Here is a 24,173-nt window from a genome sequence, read left to right on the forward strand (position 1 = left end):
GTGCCTGTGACCTATCGCCTTCCAGTAAGGAGAGCTGAACTTCTAGCATGTGTGAGTGGGATGTCACATGAAGCCATTGAGATGATCTACAGAGACAAGACAGCTTGCTGAAGAGATAAAGCTGGCACCTCAGTGAAGTTGGAGTTCAAATTTTCAGGGGACTATTTTAGTTTCTTGGTGAACCACAAATCTCTACAAATTTTGACAGGCCTTCCGTTCTCAGCATATTAACAAACAAATAGAAAATCATCTAACCTATCTAATTGTCATGTGACCACAACACCCTCCCTCAAGGAGCAAAGAGTGACCTCCACAGGGAAAGTTGATGGTCATTTAGTAATTTTTCTCCAATTTTACCCCTTATAATTAGGCTGAAAACTCCAAATTCTTTACCTGTAAGATGTTGAAAATAGATATATGATTGATTTGTTTGTTGGCCCTTGGACGACAAGTCAAACTGGGCCTCTGGTCTAGCGTAACTTTTCCTTGACTAAGAGCAGATTTATTCAGGGTTTTTTTTTTTCGGTCTAGTGGGTCCTTGTTTGCCTCAAAGCCCTAAAGCTTTTTGGGTTTTGAGGGATGATCCTATAGTTTTTTTTTTTAGAAGATGTAGTAGAAACTGATGTAACACGGCGTGAAGCTTGTGTTTTCCATTCTGTATATCTGAATCGGCAGCACTGACTTGTGTATGTCGGTCCTTTGGCCTCCGACAATTACCGTTTGGTTCCTCTAATCACCACACATCTCACAATGTAGCAGTAATGTCACCATGAGGCTTCTTGCACTCGTAATTTATAGGTCTCCTCAGACAATTTCCGAATGCTCCTCTCTGTGAATGCGACAGGCACAATTAAATACAAACTGCTGCTTTGATATAAACTGTCTATAACCGAGACCCCCAGACAAGGCAGAAACGCACATCGGGGAGGGCGCTGCCCCCGGGACTTGTTTATGCTACGTGTCTGTCCCTTGCATTACTCTTGTGACATGCTACTATATAGATTGTTAAGATGTTTTTCTCTGCACTTGCACTTTATTTTGGCACTACAAGGCTGCACATGCGCATCAATCTATATTAGCAGAGCAAATGAGAACATAGGGCCTTTTTTATATTTTGCTGTTGGAGCACTGCTTTGGGCAGGCATGTGGTCACCTTAGGTGTGAGCTTACAGTTGCTTTTCTTTTTTTTTGCCTTATGGTATCCACTGATGTTTTTTGCGCAAAATTCATCAAAATTGCAACCGCTGGTCATAAATTTTACACAAAATCACAAAATCAAATGCTCTTTTTTTTCTTAAATCTTGTTCGCACATTTTGCAAAATATTATTATTTATTATTAAAGCGCCATTTATTCCATGGCGCTTTACATGTGAAAGGGGTATACATAGCACAAACAAATACAATAATCATGAACAATACAAGTCAGCGACTGGTACAGGAGGAGAGAAGACCCTGCCTGCAAGGGCTCACAATCTACAAGTGAGTTATTATTTGCTTCATTCTATATTCAGTATGCAGAAAGCTCCCCCTAGTGGTGACTACAGGAATCCAAAAGAGTTGTTGTAACTGCAATAAAAGTATATTAGGGAATTAAACTGCACAGAATACTAAACCTGGGGGGAAGTGGCACCAAAATGGCAGGAAAAATGCTAGATAAAATAAGAGCATTTTTAATGCATTTTTTTTCATTCATTTAAATGGCTGAAAACGCTGCAAAAGCGCTGAAAGAATTCTGGTGCTTTGCAGCCACCACTAGGGGGAGCTTATGGCATATTGAGTTTTTATTTGCTTCATTCTATAATCAGTATGCAGTGAGCTCCCCCTACTGGTGACTACAGGAATCCAGAATTTTTTAAATTTATGCAGGAGAAAAAAGAGTTGCAATAAAAATTTAATAGGGAATTAATCTGCACAGAATACTAAACCTGGTGGGAAAAAAAAGTTGATTTTCCATGTCTAACAATAATGATTTTTTTTGGTCTATCCTACCAAGACCAACGATGCAAATTCTCCACTCCTTACTTGCAAATTACATTTTTATCCATACAGCCACATTGCCCTTTAGCTGGGGGAGAACTTTATATTCTAAGCAGCATGGTATATTATAAGCGGAGGATTCGACGTTGCCAATGTCAGGCTTAATAAAATGTATTCCAAAAAAAAATTCATGTGAGACGCCTACAGCAAAGATGTATTCATAGAGAAATGGCGCGTTGCAAAAAAATCACATGACTCCAGGAATCATCCTTGTTACGGGAAAATGTAAGATTTATCATGCTGTATGCATGGAGGCTAATTAAATGTGCAGGAGAGCAATGTAAATGATGTGCGTACCTTCAGGGGGACCGACGATGCATGAAAGTAGACTAATGTAAAAAGTGGATACAGAGAAGTCATGACCCGGACCTGGCACCTCGATGTCACTGATTGACCTTATAATACATAAAAGTAAAATTAATTTTAACCCTTACTTTCTCCTGTGTTTCCAAAAGAAGGTATGAGATCCCTTAAAGGGTCTCTGGACTTTCAGACAACTTGATCTCTATATTTTGTAGCTAATGTGATAAATGGACAATCTGTAAATTACTTAATTTATAAATTATGTTGTATTATCCCCAAAAATATCACATCAAAGTGCCAGCCACTACAGGTCTCCCTTCTATGTAACTTGCTGTCTACTGCCTGGTATCAAGTGTAATCCACCTGTAACAGCAGAGACACTGAAATAGGTCTTTGTCTCTTTAAAGGAAGTGGGGGAGGGACTTTATCTCTACAGGAAGTGGGGAGGGTCTTTAATTCTACAGGAAATGGGGGCAGGTTTTTCCTCTCTACAGAAAGTGGGGACAGGTCTTTTCTTCTCTAGAGGAAGTGGGGGCCGGTCTTTTCATCTCTACAGGACGTGGTGATGGGTTTTTTCCTTTCTACAGGAAGTGGGGGCAGGTCTTCTGCTCTACAGAGGAAGTGGGGGCCGGTTACAGGAAGAGAAGTTTTGTCTTTGTTTCTTTACAGGAAGTAGATTGGTCTTTGTCTCCCCACAGGAAGTGAGGGCGGGTATTTGCCTCTTTAAAGGAAGTGGAGTATAGTTTCTTTCCTCTACAGGAAGTGGGTGCAGGTCTTTCTATAGGAAATGGGGTAATCTTTGTCTGTGCAGGAAGTGGGGGTGGTTGTTTTTCACTGTACAAGAATTGGGGCAGGTCTTTGTTTCTACTGGAATTGGGCATGTGTCTTTGTCTCTATAGGAAGTGTGGGTGAATCTTTGTTTCTCTATCGAAAGTGTGGGTGGATCTTTGTTTCTTTACAGGAAGTGTGGGTGGTTCTTTGTTTCTCTATAGGAAGTGTAGGTGGGTCTTTGTCTCTTTATAGGAAGTGTGGGTGGATCTTTGTTTCTCTATATAAAGTGTGGGTGGGTCTTTGACTCTTTACAGGAAGTGTGGGTGGGTCTTTGTTTCTCTACAGGAGGTGTGGGTGGGTGTTTGTCTCTATAGGAAGTGTGGGTGAATCTTTGTTTCTCTATAGGAAGTGTGGGTGGGTCTTTGTTTCTTTACAGGAAGTGTGGGTGGTTCTTTGTTTCTCTATAGGAAGTGTAGGTGGGTCTTTGTCTCTTTATAGGAAGTGTGGGTGGTTCTTTGTTTCTCTATATGAAGTGTGGGTGGGTCTTTGTCTCTTTATAGGAAGTGTGGGTGGATCTTTGTTTCTTTATAGGATGAGTGGGTGGGTCTTTGTCTCTTTATAGGAAGTGTGGTTGGTTCTTTGTTTCTCTATAGGAGGAGTGGGTGCGTCTTAGTCTCTTTATAGGAAGTGTGGGTGGGTCTTTGTTTCTTTACAGGAAGTGTGGGTGGTTCTTTGTTTCTCTATAGGAAGTGTAGGTGGGTCTTTGTCTCTTTATAGGAAGTGTGGGTGGATCTTTGTTTCTCTATATAAAGTGTGGGTGGGTATTTGTCTCTTTACAGGAAGTGTGGGTGGGTCTTTGTTTCACTACAGGAGGTGTGGGTGGGTCTTTGTCTCTATAGGAAGTGTGGGTGAATCTTTGTTTCTCTATAGGAAGTGTGGGTGGGTCTTTGTTTCTCTATAGGAAGTGTAGGTGGGTCTTTGTCTCTTTATAGGAAGTGTGGGTGGTTCTTTGTTTCTCTATATGAAGTGTGGGTGGGTCTTTGTCTCTTTATAGGAAGTGTGGGTGGGTCTTTGTTTCTCTACACGAGGTGTGGGTGGGTCTTTGTCTCTATAGGAAGTGTAGGTGAATCTTTGTTTCTCTATAGGAAGTGTGGGTGGGTCTTTGTTTCTTTACAGGAAGTGTGGGTGGTTCTTTGTTTCTCTATAGGAAGTGTAGGTGGGTCTTTGTCTCTTTATAGAAAGTGTGGGTGGTTCTTTGTTTCTCTATATGAAGTGTGGGTGGGTCTTTGTCTCTTTATAGGAAGTGTGGGTGGATCTTTGTTTCTTTATAGGAGGAGTGGGTGGGTCTTTGTCTCTATAGGAAGTGTGGTTGGTTCTTTGTTTCTCTATAGGAGGAGTGGGTGCGTCTTAGTCTCTTTATAGGAAGTGTGGGTGGCTCTTTGTTTCTCTATAGGAAGTGTAGGTGGGTCTTTGTCTCTGTATAGGAAGTGCAGGTGGGTCTTTTTCTCTTTATAGGAAGTGTAGGTGGTTCTTTGTCTCTTTATAGGAAGTGTGGATGGCTCTTTGTTTCTCTATAGGAAATATAAGTGGGTCTTTGTCTCTTTATAAGAAGTGTAGGTGGGTCTTTTTCTCTTCATAGGAAGTGTACGTGGGTCTCTGTTTCTCTATAAGAAATCCTCTACATGGACATAGATACGATTGATGAAATTCTGAATACCAAAAGTCACCACTAGAGGGAGCATGCAGCATACTGTTAATACATTGAATTCAATAATAAAACAGTAATCAGCAATCTACTTAGCGCCTTCGAATGATAGCAGTTAGGATTTTAGCATTTATCCTTTTGGCTAAGGAGGGGATCTGGACCTTTGTATCACAAAAATAAACAGAACTCTGATCATTTTTTTTATTTTTTTATTAATCAATGCTGAATCAGGCTGAACAGGCAGGGAGCTGGATAACAGTTAGGAGGGATAGAGGGAAGAAGTATAGGAAGGCTGGTTCAGAACCGGCATTATTGGAGCACGACAGATCCTCTGACCGCCGGGGGAGTGTATGCTCCAGTAATGAGGGGGAGGGGGAAGTGTAGGGCAGGCAAGACAGGTTCTGGTAGCGGGTGACTCTATTATTAGGGGGACAGACAGGGCAATCTGTCACAAAGACCGGGATCGCCGAACGGTGTGCTGCCTCCCTGGCGCTCGAGTCCGGCACATCGCGGATCGGGTTGACAGGTTACTGGGTGGGGCTGGCGAAGACCCAGCGGTCATGGTCCACATCGGCACCAATGACAAAGTGAGTGGTAGATGGAGGGTCCTTAAAAATGATTTCAGGGACCTAGGTAGGAAGCTTAGGGCAAGGACCTCCAAGGTAGTTTTCTCAGAAATACTACCAATCCCGCGAGCCACACAGGAGCGCCAACGGGAAGTTAGGGAGGTGAATAAGTGGCTAAAGAGTTGGTGCAAGGCAGAAGGGTTTGGGTTCATGGAGAACTGGGCCGACTTCGCGGTCTGCTACAGGCTCTACCGTAGGGACGGGCTGCACCTCAATGGGGAGGGTGCAGCGGTGCTGGGGAAGAAGATGGCTAATAGGTTGGAGGAGTTTTTAAACTAGAGACGGGGGGGGGAAACCAAGGAAATAGGTGGGATGTGAGGCAAGCAAGGGGGAAGGGAAGAAGTGAATATAATGAGGGTGGAGAGGGGGGTGGGGATAGTACAGTTAGATCGTTAGAGAAGAATAGGATGTTAAATAACCCCAAAGTTTTATCTTGCATGCTGACCAATGCAAGAAGCCTGACCAATAAGGCGGATGAGCTGCGGGCGCTTATATCGGAGGAGAGGTATGACATCGTAGGTATAACAGAGACTTGGCTAAACGATAGCTACGACTGGGCGGTAAATTTATTAGATTATAGTTTATTTAGAAGGGACCGGAAACAGGGGAAAGGCGGAGGAGTCTGCTTATATGTAAAGTCATGTCTAAAACCCAGACTAAGGGAAGATATAGGAGAGGGAGAAGAGGGGGTCGAGTCCATGTGGGTAGAGATAGAGGGGGCAAAAAATAATAATAAAATATTACTGGGGGTCTGCTATAAGCCACCAAATATAACAGAGGAGAATGAGAATCTGCTATTAGGACAAATAGACAAAGTAGCAAAACATAATGAAGTGATTGTAATGGGGGATTTCAACTACCCGGATATTGACTGGGAAACAGAAACCTGTAGATCTCAGAAAGGAAAAAGGTTCTTGACAAATATTAAGGATAATTATCTCTCCCAACTAGTGCAGGAACCAACGAGAGGGAAGGCCGTGTTGGACTTAATATTGACTAATAGGCCTGATAGAATAACAGAGGTACAGATAGGGGGACACCTAGGTAATAGCGATCATAATATTATCGACTTCAAAATGCCCTTCAGTAGGGTTATCAATAAGAGAACAGCAAAAACATTAAACTTTAAGAGGGCGAAGTTTGATCAGCTGATAGAAAACCTTCAACTTATTGACTGGGACAAACTTCTTAATCAAAGGGATACGAATAGTAAATGGGAAACCTTCAAAAGAATTCTGAATACTCAGTGTGAGAGATATATACCGTATGGGAATAAAAGGGCCAGAAATAAGAGGAAACCAATATGGTTGAACAAGAACGTAAAAGGGGCGTTAAATAGCAAAAAAGAGGCATTCAAGAGATTAAAACAGGAAAACAGTAAGGAGGCACTAATGTGTTACAAGGAAAAAACGAGAACCTGTAAAAGACAAATAAAAATAGCGAAGGAGGAAACAGAGAGACGTATTGCTAGGGAAAGTAGATCAAATCCCAAACTGTTCTTTACGTATATAAATAGTAAAAGGATTAAATCGAATAATATTGGACCGATAAAAAGTGAGGAAGGCAAAATCATAGAGAAAGATGAGGATAAAGCTAATCTATTAAATAATTTTTTTTCGACAACTTTCACAAAGGAAATAGAACTAACAGGAGAAATGAGAAGTGACAAACTTAATCCTCCACTAAGTATGACAAATCTAACCCAAGCTGGGGTACAGAAACGCCTCAGTAACATTAAAATAAACAAATCACCAGGACCTGATGGCATACACCCACGGGTACTAAGGGAACTAAGTAATGTGATAGACAGACCGTTATATCTTATATTTAAGGACTCTGTTGAGACTGGGTCTGTGCCACTTGATTGGCGACAGGCGAATGTAGTGCCAATATTCAAAAAGGGAGCGAAAAGTGACGCCGGAAACTATCGGCCGGTGAGTCTGACGTCCGTTGTGGGCAAAATTTTTGAAAGCTTCATTAAAGAGGCAATTACGGAGCATCTTGATGCTAATAATCTATTAACCCCGAACCAACATGGATTCATGAGGAATCGCTCCTGCCAAACAAACCTGATTGACTTCTACGAGGAGGTTAGCTCTCGATTAGATCAGGGGGAACCAGTGGATGTCGTGTATCTCGACTTCTCAAAAGCGTTCGATAGCGTGCCACATAATAGGTTGGTATACAAAATGAGGATGATGGGGCTGGGGGAAAATGTCTGCAAGTGGGTAACTAACTGGCTAAAGGATAGAAGGCAGAGGGTGGTTATAAATGGAATATACTCAGATTGGGTAAGCGTCACTAGTGGGGTACCACAGGGATCTGTACTAGGCCCAATGTTATTTAATATCTTTATTAACGACATAGTCAACGGGATAAATAGTAAAATGTCAATATTTGCAGATGACACAAAGTTATGTAAAACAATTAATACAAAAGAGGACAGTGCAGACCTACAGAGGGATTTGGATAAGCTGGGTAGGTGGAGCATTAAATGGCAAATGAGGTTTAACGAGGAGAAATGTAAGGTCATACATATGGGAAGGAAAAATGGAAGTCACCAGTACTCACTGAATGGGAAATCATTGGGGAATTCAGAGATGGAGAAGGACTTGGGCATCTTGATTGATAGCAAACTAAATTGGAGTGCCCAAAGTCAGGCCGCTGCTGTAAGGGCAAACAGGGTAATGGGATGTATCAGAAGAGGTATAGCTGCAAAGGAGGAGAACATTGTTCTTCCACTGTACAAAGCACTGGTCAGACCACACTTGGAATAATGTGCTCAGTTATGGGCCCCAATATATAGAAAGGATATAAATGAGCTTGAAAAGGTACAAAGGAGGGCAACAAAATTAATAAAGGGAATGGAGGGACTGCAATACCCAGAGAGGTTGGCAAAACTAGGACTATTCAGCCTGGAAAAGAGAAGGTTGAGGGGGGACATAATAAATGTGTACAAATATGTTAGGGGACAGTATAGAGATCTTGCCCGGGATTTGTTCAAAAGGAGGGATATTACGGTAACAAGAGGGTATTCACTAAGACTGGAAGAGAAAAGGTTTCAGCACCAGCATAGGAAGGGGTTCTTTACGGTAAGAGCAGTGAGAATATGGAATTCACTGAGTGAGGAGACGGTAATGTCAGATTCACTACACCAGTTCAAGCGGGGACTGGATGCATTTCTAGATACCAGGCAGATTTCATCATATACTTAAAAATAAAATAAAATAGTAGGTTGATACAGGGATTTATTCTGACTGCTGGTTTCAGAGTCGGGAGGGAATTTTTCCTCAGGTGAAGATTGGCTAAATCATTTGGGGTTTTTGCCCTCCTCTGGATCAACTTTAGCAATTACAGAACTAACAGGTCGAACTTGATGGACGCAAGTCTTTATTCGGCTTTACAATACAAACTATGAATAGAATATATAAAAGTTAAATGTGTTTGTAAAAGCCAAATGGTGCAACATTTTAATGAAGCCAAATTGCAAAAAAAAATGTTTTTCTTGACCCAAATACATGCATTTAAAAAAAAGGTCTTCAGAGCCTAAGTGAGTACAGAACCCAGCGCAGCAGTTAGGTGCTGTCTATAGTGTATGATTTAGTCTCACGGCTAATGTTACTTGCAGAAGGTGCATATGGGTTTTGTGTACTCTATAAACAAGTCCTGTAGCACCACCTAGTGGTAGGTGAACAAACTGGAGCAATCACCTGTTTCTAAACTATTAAAGCATGTAAATTTCACAAAAAAAGTTTCATATTAGACCCCATCAGTACTGAGAACTCTGCACCATTTTGGAAAGTTAATTTTTTTACTATCAGCAACTATCTATCAGAAAAATTGCAAAGCTTCATCGAACTCACGTTATCTAAGACTTAATTTTTCAGTTCAGTTCCTTCTCTTCCGCTCTGCTCTGTCGATGGGCCGGAACTTCTGGTATCAAGTTGATTGCCAGCCAGTTCCCCGCTGTGATAGGCTGAGCCAGCTGTCAATCAACATGACATCGGCAGTGATGGTTCATCGACAGAGCAGAACGGAAGAGAAGGAGCTGAACTTTCACAGGAAGCAGGAGAATCGCCAGCAGGAACAGTCCTCTGACCGCTATGACCCCGGAGAGGTCGTCGCAGGGCAGCACAGGCAGGTAGGTAGAAACTGCCTGCCAATAAGTGCTTAGCCCCATAGAAAAAAAAATGATGTTCCAAATAGCCCCTTTAAGCCTGTGTGCACACTGTGCAGATTTGCAGCTTTCAATTGGCGCCAGCAAAGTCAATGAGAACCCTGAAGTGCTGTGCACATGATCAGTATTTTTCCTTTCAGGATTTGCTTTGCTGTTAAATCTGCAGCATGTCAATTCTTTGTGCGTTTTTTTCCGCGTTTTTTACCCATTGACATGAATTGAGTCTGTCAAATACGCAGCATAAACGCAGGTATAAAAATGTTTGCAGATTTGCTGTGGATTTTTGCTGCATATTTTACTGACTCAATTGATGTCAATGGGTAAAAAAACGTGGCAAAAATGCAAAAAAAAATGCAAAAAAAGATGTCAGCTGATGAGAGACTACTACTCCCATCAGCCTACGTTTGCTGTCGCTGATAACGAGAGCAGGCGCCGCTGATGGGAGCTGTCATCAGCCGGCGTCTGTACTCAAAGTAAAGAAAAAAAAAAGTTAAAATAAATAAATATTGAAATAAAAAACACATCACCAAACATCAAATCCCTGAAGCCCTTGTCCCCTGTAAAAAATAAAAAAATAAACAACCATATACTCACCTAACACCTAATCCCCAAATCTCATTTCAGATTTATTAATCATTTAGCTTTATTAATGATCTAGTGGAAGGGTTGCATAGTAAAATAGCAATATTTGCAGATGATACTAAACTTTGTAAAGTAGTTAATACAGATGAGGATAGGGCACAGCTACAGGAGGATTTAGATAAATTGGGGAGTTGGGCCAAAAAATGGCAAATGGGGTTCAATGCCGATTAATGTAAGGTCATGCACATGGGAAAGAAAAACAGCAGTCACCTATACATATTAAATGGGAAACCGTTGGGGAAATCTGACATGGAGAAGGACCTGGGCGTCTTGGTTAATAGCAAATTAAATTGGAGTGCCCAGTGTCAGGCAGCAGCTGCGAAGGCAAATAGAGTCATGGCATGCATCAGAAGAGGAATAGGGGCATATGATGAGAGCATTGTTCTTCCTCTGTATAAAGCTCTGGTAAGGCCGCACTTAGAATATTGTGCACAGTTCTGGGCTCCGGTGCTCAGGAAAGACATATTGGAGCTAGAGAGGGTACAAAGGAGGGCGACTAAGGTAATAAAGGGAATGGAGGCACTAGAATACCCAGAGAGGTTGTCAAAATTAGGCCTATTTACGTTGGAAAAGAGAAGGCTTAGGGGAGACCTCATAAACATGTATAAATACATCAGGGGGCAGTACAGAGATCTCTCCCATGACCTGTTTATACCAAGGATGGTGACAAAGACGAGGGGGCACACTATGCGTCTGGAGGAAAGGAGGTTCCTGCACCAGCATAGAAGGGGATTCTTTATGGTCAGAGCCGTGAGACTCTGGAACTCTCTGGGAGAGGAAGTGGTGATGTCCAACTCACTTAATGAGTTCAAGAGAGGCCTGGACGCCTTTCTTGAGAACAATAAAATTACATCTTATGCTTAGTGATAGTTAATTAATCCAGGGATTTAATCTGACTGCCAGATTGGAGTCGGGAAGTGAATTTTTCCTCAATGATGTAAATTGGCCTATACCGCATGGTTTTTTTTTGCCTTCCCCTGGATCAACGCTGCGGAATAGCTGCAGTGCACAAGAAATAGGCTGAACTCGATGGACGCTTGTCTTTTTTCGGCCTTATAAACTATGTAACTATGTAACTATATGTAACCTGCAAAAAAGAAAAAATAATAAACTACCATGTACTCACCTATCTGCCGTAATTCACGTAATTCACACAGTTCCATGGCGATAGGATCACTAGTAGAACAGTCACATCAGTAGATGTGACTGTTCTACTCAGCAGCCGGCTACACACTGATAGGAGCGTGATCACTCCCGCAGTGTATAGCGTTGAGCTGCCGTGAGAGAGGTCACAGGAGTTCATCAGGCGATGAGCTCCGATGATCTCAGTTACAGCACCGCCGCTGCATGAGAAAGTTCTCACACAGCGGTGGTGCCGTGAGGTCACCGTGGTTCATCAGCTGATGAACTCAAGTGACCTCTCTTATGGCAGCTCAGCGCTACACACTGCCTGTGTCAGTGTGTAACAGTCACATCAGTGATTTCTGATGTGACTGCTCTATAACTGATCCAGATCCTCATGGGACACTCTGCATTATTTCATCACTTTGGAAAGGTGAGGGATATGGTAGTTTTTTACTTTTGTTTTTTTTACAGGGGACAATGGCTTCAATGGATTATGTGTTAGGTGAGTATAAATATGCTTTTTTATTTTCTGTTTTTTTTCACAATGGACAATGACTTCTGGTATTAGGTGTTAGATGAGTATAACTCTGTTTTTTATCCTTAAATAAATGTGTAAAACCATGTGGACTTTTATTTCAAATAAAGGAATTTTTACATGAAGAGTCTTTATTTCAAAACTTTTACTAAGGGGTTAGTAATGGGGGCGTCTAATAGACACCCCCATTACTAACCCCTGGACTTCATGTCAGTTGCCAATACAAGTGGTATCAAAAACTACAGCACTCCTGGGGTATAAAGGTGTTCAAGTAGGGTACCAACCCAAAACTGCGTATAAAATAAACTTGGCACTCTGATGACTCAAATGAATGATTGGCACCTCCAGGAACAAGCGTGGACACCGCGTTCCCTTGCCAGAACTTTCACTTTGCCTCCACTTTTACTAAGCTACTGCACCATCTGGTCTTCTGCCCCATGTGCTTCTATCCAACTATACTGTACACCGATGAAGGTCCATTGGGACTGAAACGTTTGTCTTTGTACTCCACTTGCTTTCCTAATTAAAGTATAAAATCATTTATTTGAGTCATGAGAGTGCCAAGTTTATTTTATAAGCTGCCAATACAAGGCTGACACGAACCCACAACCGTATTACCCCACTTGCCACCGCACCACAGCAAGTGGGAAGAGTGGAGGCTAAGCGCCAGATTTGGCGCACCTTATTGATGTGCCATTTCTGAAGCGAATTAGGGCTGATGTTATTAGCCTCGGAAGGGGCCAATATCCATGGCCCCTTCCCTGGCTATAAATATCAGCCCACAGCTGTCTGGTTAGCCTCTACAGGTTAGATTTTATAGGGGGACCCTACATCAATTTTTTCTGGGATCCCCCTGTAAACTAGCCAGTAAAGGCTAACCAAACAGCTGTGAGCTGCTATTAATAGCCAGGGAACATGTTGGCCTAATGGCCCCTTGCTAGGCTAAAAATACCAGCCCTCAGTTGCCCCAGAAATAGCACTTCATATTTGAAGTGCCAATTCTGGCATTTAGCCCAGGCTCTTCCTGATGCCCTGGTGCAGTTGCATTGGGGTAATGGGATTAGGTGTCACTGACACCAAGCCCTAGGTTTAGTAATGAAGATGTGTCAGCCAGACACCCTCATTACTAAACCTGTAAGTAAAGAGTTAAATAAACACACACCGAGAATAAAACACTTTATTTGAAATAAAACAGACACATTCTTTAATCATTTATATTAACCAATATACTCACCCCAGGTCTGACGATAATTCAAGGGTTAAAGCAATGTCCCACATTTATTTTTTTAAATATCTTTATTTAGCTCCAAAAAACATTCATTGATGTACAAAAAGGCATAAAAAATGCATGCAAAAATGCACCAAAGACGCATGTTTTTTCCTCAGCGTTTTTGCTGCCATATAATTCCTAGTCATGCAGAAAATGTTGTAGAAATTTCTGCAGTCATATACTCAACATGCGCACATAGCCTAAGTCTTCAGTGGCTAACTCACCATAAACAGTGTCAATGGACTGCAACTCTTAAACACTAGCGCAGCTACTGGGGAGGGGCAAATAGTGCGACTTCGAGGGGCCTACAAGACAGACCGCCATCTTTAACTGTATCGGCGTGTGCAGCTCGTCGATAAAGTTTAACTCTGCAGTAGAGCGGGCCTTCATACACAGTAGGAGCTACCAAGGATCACTACTGATCGTGGCATTTAGGAAATTAAACCGTGGGGGGCAGTGCAGGCTCCGACACTGGCTGTGACAGCTGGAGTTCTGCTATCACTTAAGCCGAGCTCCTGGTGGCGATCATGTGAGCACAGCTTATGTGCCAGCATAATGTAACTGCATGTCGTTTTGCGGGAATCCCTTCCCGATTATGACATACAGTTACATCAAATGTCGTAAAGGGGTTAAGGGTGAAGGTCGGGGTTATTTTGGAACCTACCAGATGGAGCAGGTTGTCTTAAGACTGTCTGAGGAAGCCTTATTGAGCCTGTGACGTATGACAATCATGACATACTTGTAAGGCCAGTTTCTAAAGTCCGAATATTTCCGGTACCGGAGATATCCGTGTCCTGTGTGTCCGTGTGTGTCACACGTGTGCCACCCATGTGCCGCATCAGGATCACACGGTTGGCACCTAGGAATCAGTGTACAGTTAGCGCTGTTCCCAAGCGCCGGTGCTGAACGCTGCCCTCATCATGGTTCCCTGCCAGAGCTGTGATCAGCACCAGCAGAGACCATGATGAGGGTAGCAGTGTCTTCTCCCGCTGTGTCTCCACCTGTAAAAATAAGACTAAAAGAATAAAATCCATGTACTCACCTCTACTAGGTGTCCCCCGCTGTAATCCATGCGACCGTTGCTGCCGAGGAGCGGGGAGAATGAGCCGGAGCTGCAGTCACTGTCACTCATTGAGCGCAGCTCCAGAGCCGCTGATTCTCCCTGGCTGCTGGGCAGCAGCGATCACATGGATTACAGCGGGGGACACCTAAGAGAGGTGAGTACGTGGATTTTATTCTTTTATTCCTATTTGTACAAATGGAGACACTGCGGGATCAGACTACTACTACCTTCATCATGGTCCCAAATTGGTGCTGATTGCAGAACCGGCAGGGAACCATGATGACAAAAATGTTCAGCACCCGGCGCTTGAGAACAATGCTAATTGTAGCTCTGATTCCCAGGCGCCAGTCTGTATCACACTGATGACACATGGATGTCATCCGTGTGTGTTCAGCGTGAGTCACTTTTGCAGACCGTGTATCCGCAAAAAAACAGACTCGTCTCCGTGTGGAGCACATGGACACACGGTCCGTAAAAACACACTGACATACGTGTGTCAGTGTCTCCAGTAACTGTCACCACTCATACCGGAGATACTGACATGTGAAAGAGCCCTAATAGATAGATAATAGATAGATAATAGATAGATAATACAGGGTGGGCCATTTATATGGATACACCTAAATTAAATGGGAATGGTTGGTGATATCAACTTCCTGTTGGCACAGATAATAGATAGATAATACTGGGTCCTGGAGCTTAGGGGGCCCTTATGTAACGCCCATTACTATTACAGAGGTGCGATAATTGGGGCCTCGCGCCTGATGTCGTCTAAAGCCCCCGTCACACTAAGCGAGATCGCTGCTGGGTCACAAGTTTTGTGACGGTACAGCGACCTCACCAGCGATCTCGCTACGTCTGACACTTGGCAGCGACCAGGCCCCTGCTGTGAGGTCGCTGGTCGTGTCGGAATGGTCTGGACCTTTCTTTGATCGTTGCGGTCCCGCTGGGTAGCAGGCATCGCTGTGTTTGACACCTTACCAACGACCTCGTTGGCGACTCAGACACAGAAACACATAGGCGTGCATCGTTATACAGGTCGCTACGGGTCGCTGCATCGTTGGGAAGATCTGCCTGTTTGACAGCTCACCAGCGACCACATAGCGACGCAGCAGCGATCCCTGACAGGTCGTATCGGTGTCGGGATCGCCGTAGCGTCGCTTAGTGTGACGGGGCCTTAAGGCACAGTACACACAGCGCAGACAGGCCGTGCTTCTTCCAACTCAACAAATGGCGGCTCCATCTCTGCGGGATGGTCAGTATTATGGAGTCCTATGATGGTGTCTGGGGAGATGGGTGGTGGGATAACCCCCCCCCCCCCCCCTTATATCGCGGACACATTTTTACCCACAGCCATTATTGGGGGCATCTCAGCCTTTAGGGTCTTATAAAATAATGAAATTACTAGGGATTGATGAAATAGAAAGTACAAACCATAACCCATGTAGGAATGAGTAAGCAAGAGCCACCATCAGCAGCTCTCACCCTCGGGCTGACCCCGGACTCACCCCGGCACAGCCGCCTCACAGGCTCCGCGGGCAGGAAGGGGTTACATAATATCCACTGACAGGATGTAAACATTCCGTCTCCGCGCAGCTCTCGCCGGGTGCTCGGGCGCCATCTTGTGTTCGCACTGCAGTACTGAACCCATCGGCACTATTACTTTTCCACCGTCTGGTAAGAAGTTATGTTTGTATCCTGATAGTTTGTGAACCCCTGAAATTGCACGGGCGTCACTAAAGGGTTAAAAGTAACTGGTGCATCCTATCTCAGCAAACAACAGCAACGGGCAGTTCTGGGGTTAATAGTTATCAGATTTCCCCCTTGTCTGGGGGGTTGGGAGGAGGTGAGTGTGCATGGTGTACTGAATCTTGTGTCCCCTTGCAGACACACCAGAAGCTGCAAAGAGGGGAAAATATGGCATTCAACATGTGGAGAGACTATCTGGGCCTTAGTGCTGACATTAATACAACTCCAAGCAGCGGCCATGTGCCAGCAGGTGCCAGCGGACAAGAAGCATCAGCAGATGATGCCCTGCAGCCTCCTATGCCCACCGCTGTGGTGCCATGGATGGGTACGGCGCAAGATAGGACAAGGATCCCACCGAGAACTCAGGGTCAAGAAGCCTCCAAGAAAGCAACGGGGACCAGTCTAGAGTCAGCTTATGTCAGAAGACAAGAAGCAGCATATTATGGGACTTTACCACCTACCAATTATGAACTGAAGCCTCATAAGCCCACAGCTGTGGTGCCATGGTTGTGTAGGACACAAGATGATGCAAGGATCCCAAAGAGAACTCAAGGCCAGGAAACCTCCAAGAAACCAACTCAGACCAGCTTGGTGCCAGCAGGTGCCAGTAGCCAAGAAGCAGCAGCAGATGATGCACTGAAGCCTCCTAGGTGCATAGCTGTGGTGCCATGGTCACATAGGGCACAAGATGATACAAGGATCCCAAAGAGAGCTCAAGGCCAGGAAACCTCCAAGAAAGCAACTCAGACCAACTTGGTACCAGCATGTGCCAGTAGCCAAGAAGCAGCAGCAGATCATGCACTGAAGCATCCTAGGCGCACAGCTGTGGTGCCATGGTCACATAGGGCACAAGATGATACAAGGATCCTAAAGAGAGGTCAAGGCCAGGAAACCTCCAAGAAAGCAACTCAGACCAACTTGGTACCAGCATGTGCCAGTAGCCAAGAAGCAGCAGCAGATCATGCACTGAAGCATCCTAGGCGCACAGCTGTGATGCCATGGTCACATAGGGCACAAGATGATACAAGGATCCTAAAGAGAAGTCAAGGCCAGGAAGCCTCCAAGAATGCAACTCTGACCAGCCTGGTGCCAGGTTGTGTCAGAAGCCAAAAAGCAGCAGAATACTATGAAACTTTACCACCCACCAATGATGCACTGAAGCTTCCTATGCGCACAACTGTTGTGGCACGATGCCAATTGGCACAAGATGATACAAGGATCCCAAAGAGAGCAGCTCAGAGCCAGGAAGCCTTCAAGAAAGCAGCTCAGACCAGCCTGGGGCCAGCTTGTGTTAGAAGACAAGAAGCTGCAGGATACCATGGCACTTTACCACCCACTACTAATGATGCACTAAAAGCAGAGAAAGCAAGGGCTGGCATTGCACAACATGTGGCCAAAAGCGCTCAGAGTCAGGAAGACTCCAAGAAAGCATCAGAAAGTGAACCATGCAGAAAAGGAATGAAGCAGAGCAGATGGCCTCTGTCACCAGAGTATCTTGCTTCCAGAAACTGTGACCCACGCATCCTAACCAAGGATCTGGAATTTACACAGTGCTCCTTCTGTAAGCAAAATGGGGAGGCATTCAACATCTACACTGCACACTGCCTCAAGGACCGCGATGGAAAAGTGATCTGCCCAGTCCTAAGGAGTTATGTTTGTCCTCAGTGTGGTGCCACGGGTAGCAATGCACACACCCGAAGATTTTGCCCTTTCACTTCAAACACTTATACCTCTGTATTCCACTCAGCAGGTAGACGCCAGGATGGCAACCAGAACTAGTTGGTTGCACCATGATACTGATGATGAGTAGGACCTGAAGACCATCCCCTCTGACTTCAGACTGTCACATCCCTGCGCACCACTCCACCTCCAGGAGCCCAGATGACATTGAGTGGGCACTGGCCAGTAGTCCAGACTCTCACATCCCTGTGCACCACTCCACCTCAGGGACACAGATGGCATTGAGTTGGCACTGGCCATCAATCCAGACTGTCACATCCCTGTGCACCACTCCACCTCCAGGAGCCAAGATGACATTGAGTGGGCACTGGCCATCAGTCCAAACTGTCACATCCCTGTGCACCACTCCACCTCCAGGAGCCCAGATGGCATTGAGTGGGCACTGGCCATCAATCCAGACTGTCACATCCCTGTGCACCACTCCACATCCAAGAGCCCAGATGACATTGAGTGGGCACTGGCCAGTAGTCCAGACTGTCACATCCCTGTGCACCACTCCACATCCAGGAGCCCAGATGACATTGAGTGGGCACTGGCCAGTAGTCCAGACTGTCACATCCCTGTGCACTACTCCACCTCCAGGAGCCCAGATGACATTGTGTGGGCACTGGCAATCAGTCCAAACTGTCACATCCCTGTGCACCACTCCACCTCTAAGAGCCCAGATGACATTGAGTGGGCACTGGCCAGTGGTCCAGACTGTCACATCCCTGTGCACCACTCCACCTCAGGGACACAGATGGCATTGAGTGGGCACAGGCCAGTAGCCCAGACTGTCACATCCCTGTACACCACTCCACATCCAGGAGCCCAGATGACCTTGAGTGGGCACTGGCCAGTAGTCCAGACTGTCACATCCCTGTACACCACTCCACATCCAGGTGCCGAGATGGCATTGAGTGGGCACTGGCCATCAGTCCACACTGTCACATCCCTGTGCACCACTCCACCTCAGGGACACAGATGGCATTGAGTGGGCACTGGTCAGTTGCCCAGTCTGTCACATCCCTGTGCATCACTCCACCTCCAGGAGCCCAGATGGCATTTAGCGGGCACTGGCCATCAATCCAAACTGACACATCCCTGTGCACCACTCCACTTCAAGAGTACAGATGGCATTGAGTGGGCACTGGCCAGTAGTCACACTGTCACATCCCTGTGCACCACTCCACATACAGGAGCCCAGATGACATTGAGTGGGCACTGGCCAGTAGTCCAGACTGTCACATCCCTGTACACCACTTCCCATTCAGATGCCCAGATGGCATGAGTGGGCACTGGCCATCAGTCCAAACTGTCACATCCCTGTGCACCACTCCACCTCAGGGACACAGATGGCATTGAGTGGGCACTGGCCAGTAGTAAAGACTGTCAAATCCCTGTGCACCACTCCACCTCCAGGAACCCGGATGACATTGAGTAGGCAGTGGGCAGCAGTCCAGACTGTCACATCCCTGTGCACCACTCCACCTCAGGGACACAGATGGCATTGAGTAGGCAGTGGACAGTAGTCCAGACTGTCACATCCCTGTGCACCACTCCACCTCCAGGAGCCCAGATGGAATTGAGTGGGCACTGGCCAGTAGTCCAGACTGTCACATCTCTGTGCACCACTCCACCTCCAGGAGCCCAGATGACATTGAGTGGGCACTGGCCAGAAGTCCAGACTGTCCCATCCCTGTGCACCACTCCACCTCCAGGAGCCCAGATGACATTGAGTGGGCACTGGCCAGTAGTCCAGACTGTTACATTCTTGTGCACCACTCCACCTCCAGGAGCCCAGATGGCGTTGAGTGGGCACTGGCCAGTAGTCCAGACTGTCACATCCCTGTGCACCACTCCACATTCAGATCCCCAGATGGCATTGAGTGGGCACTGGCCATCAATCCAAACTGTCACATCCCTGTGCACCACTCCACCTCCAGGAACCCAGATGGCATTTAGTGGGCACTGGCCAGTAGTCTAGACTGTCCCATCCGTGTGCACCACTCCACCTTAGGGACACAGATGGCACACAGTGGCCATTAGTCTTGGCTTCTCTTGTGGTTTTTATTCTGCAGTTTTTCTGTTGTGTTATTTATATTTTTCATAGTTTTTAAAAGTTTCTTCCCTGTTTATACTATTGGTACAAGTTTTGGTTGTATATAGTGGCACTATACCTGCGGGCGGTGCCCCTTCTGTTATTTAAAACCAATAGTAAAGCCACTCATATTACTCAACTCCTGTGTGCTGTGTGTTTTTTTATGGGCAACTCCATCTGTTTGCAAAATATATTATCCATATATATAGAGGCACTACAAGTCCCAGCTGTCTCTGTGCAATGAGGACCTCAGTTGTGATGACATATTATAAATAATTTAGAATTAAATACTTTTTAGAGAGGGAGGAAAAGTGGTTCATGCGTAATTATGTTAACATTTAAAGGGGAACTCCACCTTTTTGTTATTTTGAACCATCTTTGAATATTACATAAGTTTGTTCATTTTCTACAAGACTCCAGTGACTCTGCTCATACACCACCCTTATAATCAGCGGTTCCTCTGAAGATGTGAACAATTAATCTTCTATCGACAGAAGACCCGCACACAGTCACCCGTCATCTCATGTGTACGCCCACTTGTTATTTATGTGATAAAACTGGCATAATAAAAATCCAGGTTTATTTTATAGGGGTAGACAGTGCACAGGGGAGTAATACCATAAACAGGTACCCCACTATAGAGGTCATTAGCCATTACAATCTGTGTCTGTGGGACAACCCAATTGTGTTTCATGATGAAAAGATCCAAGGATTGAGTAGGTTCTGTTTCTTCTTCATTTTCTTCCTTTCTAATAAGCGACAAAGCCCAATCCAAAAGAATTGCGCATAAGAACATTCTTATATCGGGTCAAATATATTCCTGGGTGATGAAAATGTAATTTTCTATTTTTTTGTGTTTCAGGAAACCTGTAGAGGATGGCCCAATACTAATCCCTGTGGTACCCCACAAGTAACTGACCTCTTCAATACTGACTTATGTGGATATCCCACTAGTAACTGACCCCTGTGATATCCAAATTCTTTTACCCCTCCAATGTTGACCCCCGTGGTACCCAAATAGTAACTGGGACCCTTCCAATACTGACCCCTGTGGTAGCCAATAGTAACAGGCACCCCTCCAAGACTGAACTCGGCATTACCTCACTAGGACCCCTCCAGTACTGACCTTGGCGGTACCCCACTAGTAACTGACCCCTCAAATACTGGCCACTGTGATACCCTACTAGTAACTAGGTCCCCTACAAGTACTGCCTTATGCAGTACCCCACTAGTAACTGGGACCCCCTCCAATACTGACCACTCTGATACCCCACTAGTTATTGAGACCCCTCCAATACTGACCCCTGTGGTACCCACTAGTAATTGGGACCCCTCCAATACTCCAATACTGACCCTTGTGGTACCCACTAGTAATTGTGACGCCTTCGATACTGACCCCTGTGGTACCCCAAATTCTGTGACACCACCAATATTGAACAATGTGGTACCCAAATAATAACTGACCCCCTCCAATACTCACCCCTGTGATACCCCACTAGTAACTAGGACCCCTACAAGTACTGCCATATGTGGTACCCCTCTAGTAACTGGGACCCCCTCCAATACTGACCACTCTAACATCCCACCAGTAATTGGGACCCCACCAATACTCCAATACTGACTCTTGTGGTACCCACTAGTAATTGTGATGCCTTCAATACTGACCCCTGTGATACCCAGTAGTAACTGACTACTTCAGTACTGACCCCTGTGGTACCCCACTAGTAACTGGGTCCCCTCCAGTACTGACCTTGGTGGCATGCCACTAGTAACTGACCCCTGAAATACTGACCCCTTTGGTATTCAAATTCTGTGACACCACTAATCCCGAACAATGTGGTACCCAACTAATAATTGACCCCCTCTAATACTGACCTCTGTGGTACCCCACTAGTAACTAGGACCTCTCCAAGTACTGGCCCCTGCGGTACCCCTCTAGTAACTGAGAGCCCCTCCAATACTGACCACTCTGATACCACGCTAGTAACTGGGATCCCTCCAATAACGACCCCTGAGGTACCCAACTAAAAACCGACCCTCTCCAATACTGATCTCAGTGATACCCCACTAGTAACTAAAACTCCTCCAAGTACTAACCTCTGCGGTACCCCACTAGGAACTAGGACCCTTCTAAGTACTGACCTCTGCATTACCCCACTAGGCAACAGATGGGCAATATCCACGATCCACACCTTATCCTGGTCAAGTCAAGTACGTACCTCCTCATAGATTCCGATCAGATTGGCCTGACCAGACCGGTCAATCATAATCTCATATTTCTTGAGAAACTCCAGGATAGCTTCTCCTAGAAAACCACAATTGAGGTTACACTTACCAGCCGGTAGTTTTTGAGTGGGCCAACACTATAATTTTTAGAGAATCTCTTTCGTGGTCCAGTGTCGGTACATGACCAGTATTGTGTGCGAAGGGGGTTGCCTGACTGCTCATTTCAATAGGTAAGCCAGCCTCCTTCTCATGGAAGATGAATATCAAGATAAGGAGGCTGGTTTAGGCATTGAAATCAGCAGTCGGTCAGCCTCCTTAACAAAGGGATACTCTATCTGATCTTTTTTTTTTGCTGCCCCTTAGTCGCTGTACTACAGGGGGCTATTTCACGCAATGAATGCACCTATTCAGAAAGCGGGCAAATCTCATTAGAAATTGGAGAACCACTAGGAGTTTTCTAGTACATCAATATTGATGATATATCCATAGTATAGGTCATCAATATCAGATCGGTGGTGGGTTGACACCTGGCAACCCGACAAATCAGTGTACGGCGGGGACTAGGGCTGTGGCCGCTGCCGGAGGTCATAACAGCTGATCGGTGGGGGTTCTTGCTGTTGGACCTTCACCAATTTGATATGGATGACCTATACCAAGGTTTGGTCATTAATATCATATATAATATCATAAAATAGAAGAGGATGCTGCCCGTCATGGAAGAGGAGGAAGGTAAGAATAATCGTTTGTTTATTTTTAAAATGTGCTGGAGAAGAACGAGGGACATTATTGCTGGAAGAGACCCAGGATGGGAGACATTATACTAGGAAGAGGCTCAAGCATGGAGAACATTGTTATAGAATGTGGCCCATGATGGAAGGGGGCTGATGGAAGGGGGCATTATTACAGTAAGGGGCCAGGAGATGGAAACTATTATTGTAAGGGGCCCAGGAAGGGGGGCAATATACCAGGAAGGGGCCCAGGATGGGGGACATTATACCAGGATGAGGGACATTATACTAGGAAGAGGGTCAAGATGGGGGACATTGTTATAGGATGGGGCACAGGATGGAAGGTGACATTATTACAGTAAGGGGCCAGGAGATGAAAACTATTATTGGAAGGGGCCCAGGAATGGGGGCGATATACCAGGAAGGGGCCCAGGACATTATACTAGGAAGAGGCTCAGGCATGGAGATCATTGTTATCGAATCGGGCCCATGATAGAAGGGGGCATTATTACAGTGAAGGGTCAGGAGATGGAAACTATGGAAGGGGTCAAGGAAAGGGGGAAAATATACCAGGAAGGGATCTAGGATGGGGGACACTGTGCAAGGATGGGGGACATTATACTATGAAGAGGGTCTTGATGGGGGACATTATACTAGGAAGAGGGTCATGATGGCGGTCAATGTTATAGGATGGGGCCCAGGATGGAGGGTGTCATTATTACAGTAAGGGGCGCGGAGATGGACATTATTACAGTAAGGAGAGAGGTGATGGACATTATTACTGGAAGGGGCCCAGGATGGGGGACATTATACCAAAACTAGATGGTGGCCCGATTCTAACGCATCGGGTATTCTAGAATATGTATGCGGCCGACCGGGCGCAATCAGCAGAGCGGTGTTTAAATTTGGCGCCAAAATCGCTGATTGGTCGAGGCCGGCAACTGTGACCAATCAGCAAAGCGGTGTTAAAATTTGGCGCCTATATCGCAGATTGGTCACGGCCGACGGTCACGACTAATCAGCAGAGCGGTATTTAAATTTGGCGCCAATAGTGGTGATTGGTCACGGCCGTGACCAATGAGCAGAGCGGTGTTTAAATTTGGCGCCAATATCGCTGATTGCTCGTGGCCGGCCACCGCGACAAATCAGAAAAGCGGTGTTTAAATTTGGCGCCAATAATGCTGATTAGTCGCGGCCGGCAACCGTGACCAATCAGCGAAGCGGTGTTTAAATTTGGCGCCAATAATGCTGATGGCTTGCGGCTGGTGGTCGCGACCAATCAGCAGAGCGGTATTTAAATTTGGCGCCAATAATGGTGATTGGTCACGGCCGCGACCAATGAGCAGAGCGGTGTTTAAATTAGGCGCCAATATCGCTGATTGGTCGCGGCCGGCC

General features: G+C 45.5%; 1 long non-coding RNA gene across 1 annotated transcript in view; it reads right to left on the reverse strand.

Annotated features, from left to right (window-relative positions):
• The window catches only part of LOC141164198 (uncharacterized), an 87,238-nt gene extending 71,393 nt beyond the window's left edge, over nt 1-15,845 (reverse strand). The window contains exon 1 of the long non-coding RNA XR_012250871.1: nt 15,764-15,845. This is a non-coding gene — a long non-coding RNA (uncharacterized lncRNA). The remainder of the gene's footprint in view (nt 1-15,763) is intronic.
• Between the last annotated feature and the right edge of the window lie 8,328 nt (nt 15,846-24,173).

The sequence above is a fragment of the Phyllobates terribilis genome, unplaced genomic scaffold (assembly GCF_046119375.1).
Source record: "Phyllobates terribilis strain yellow unplaced genomic scaffold, ASM4611937v1 Scaffold_10__3_contigs__length_209671492, whole genome shotgun sequence".
Taxonomy (NCBI): domain Eukaryota; kingdom Metazoa; phylum Chordata; class Amphibia; order Anura; family Dendrobatidae; genus Phyllobates; species Phyllobates terribilis.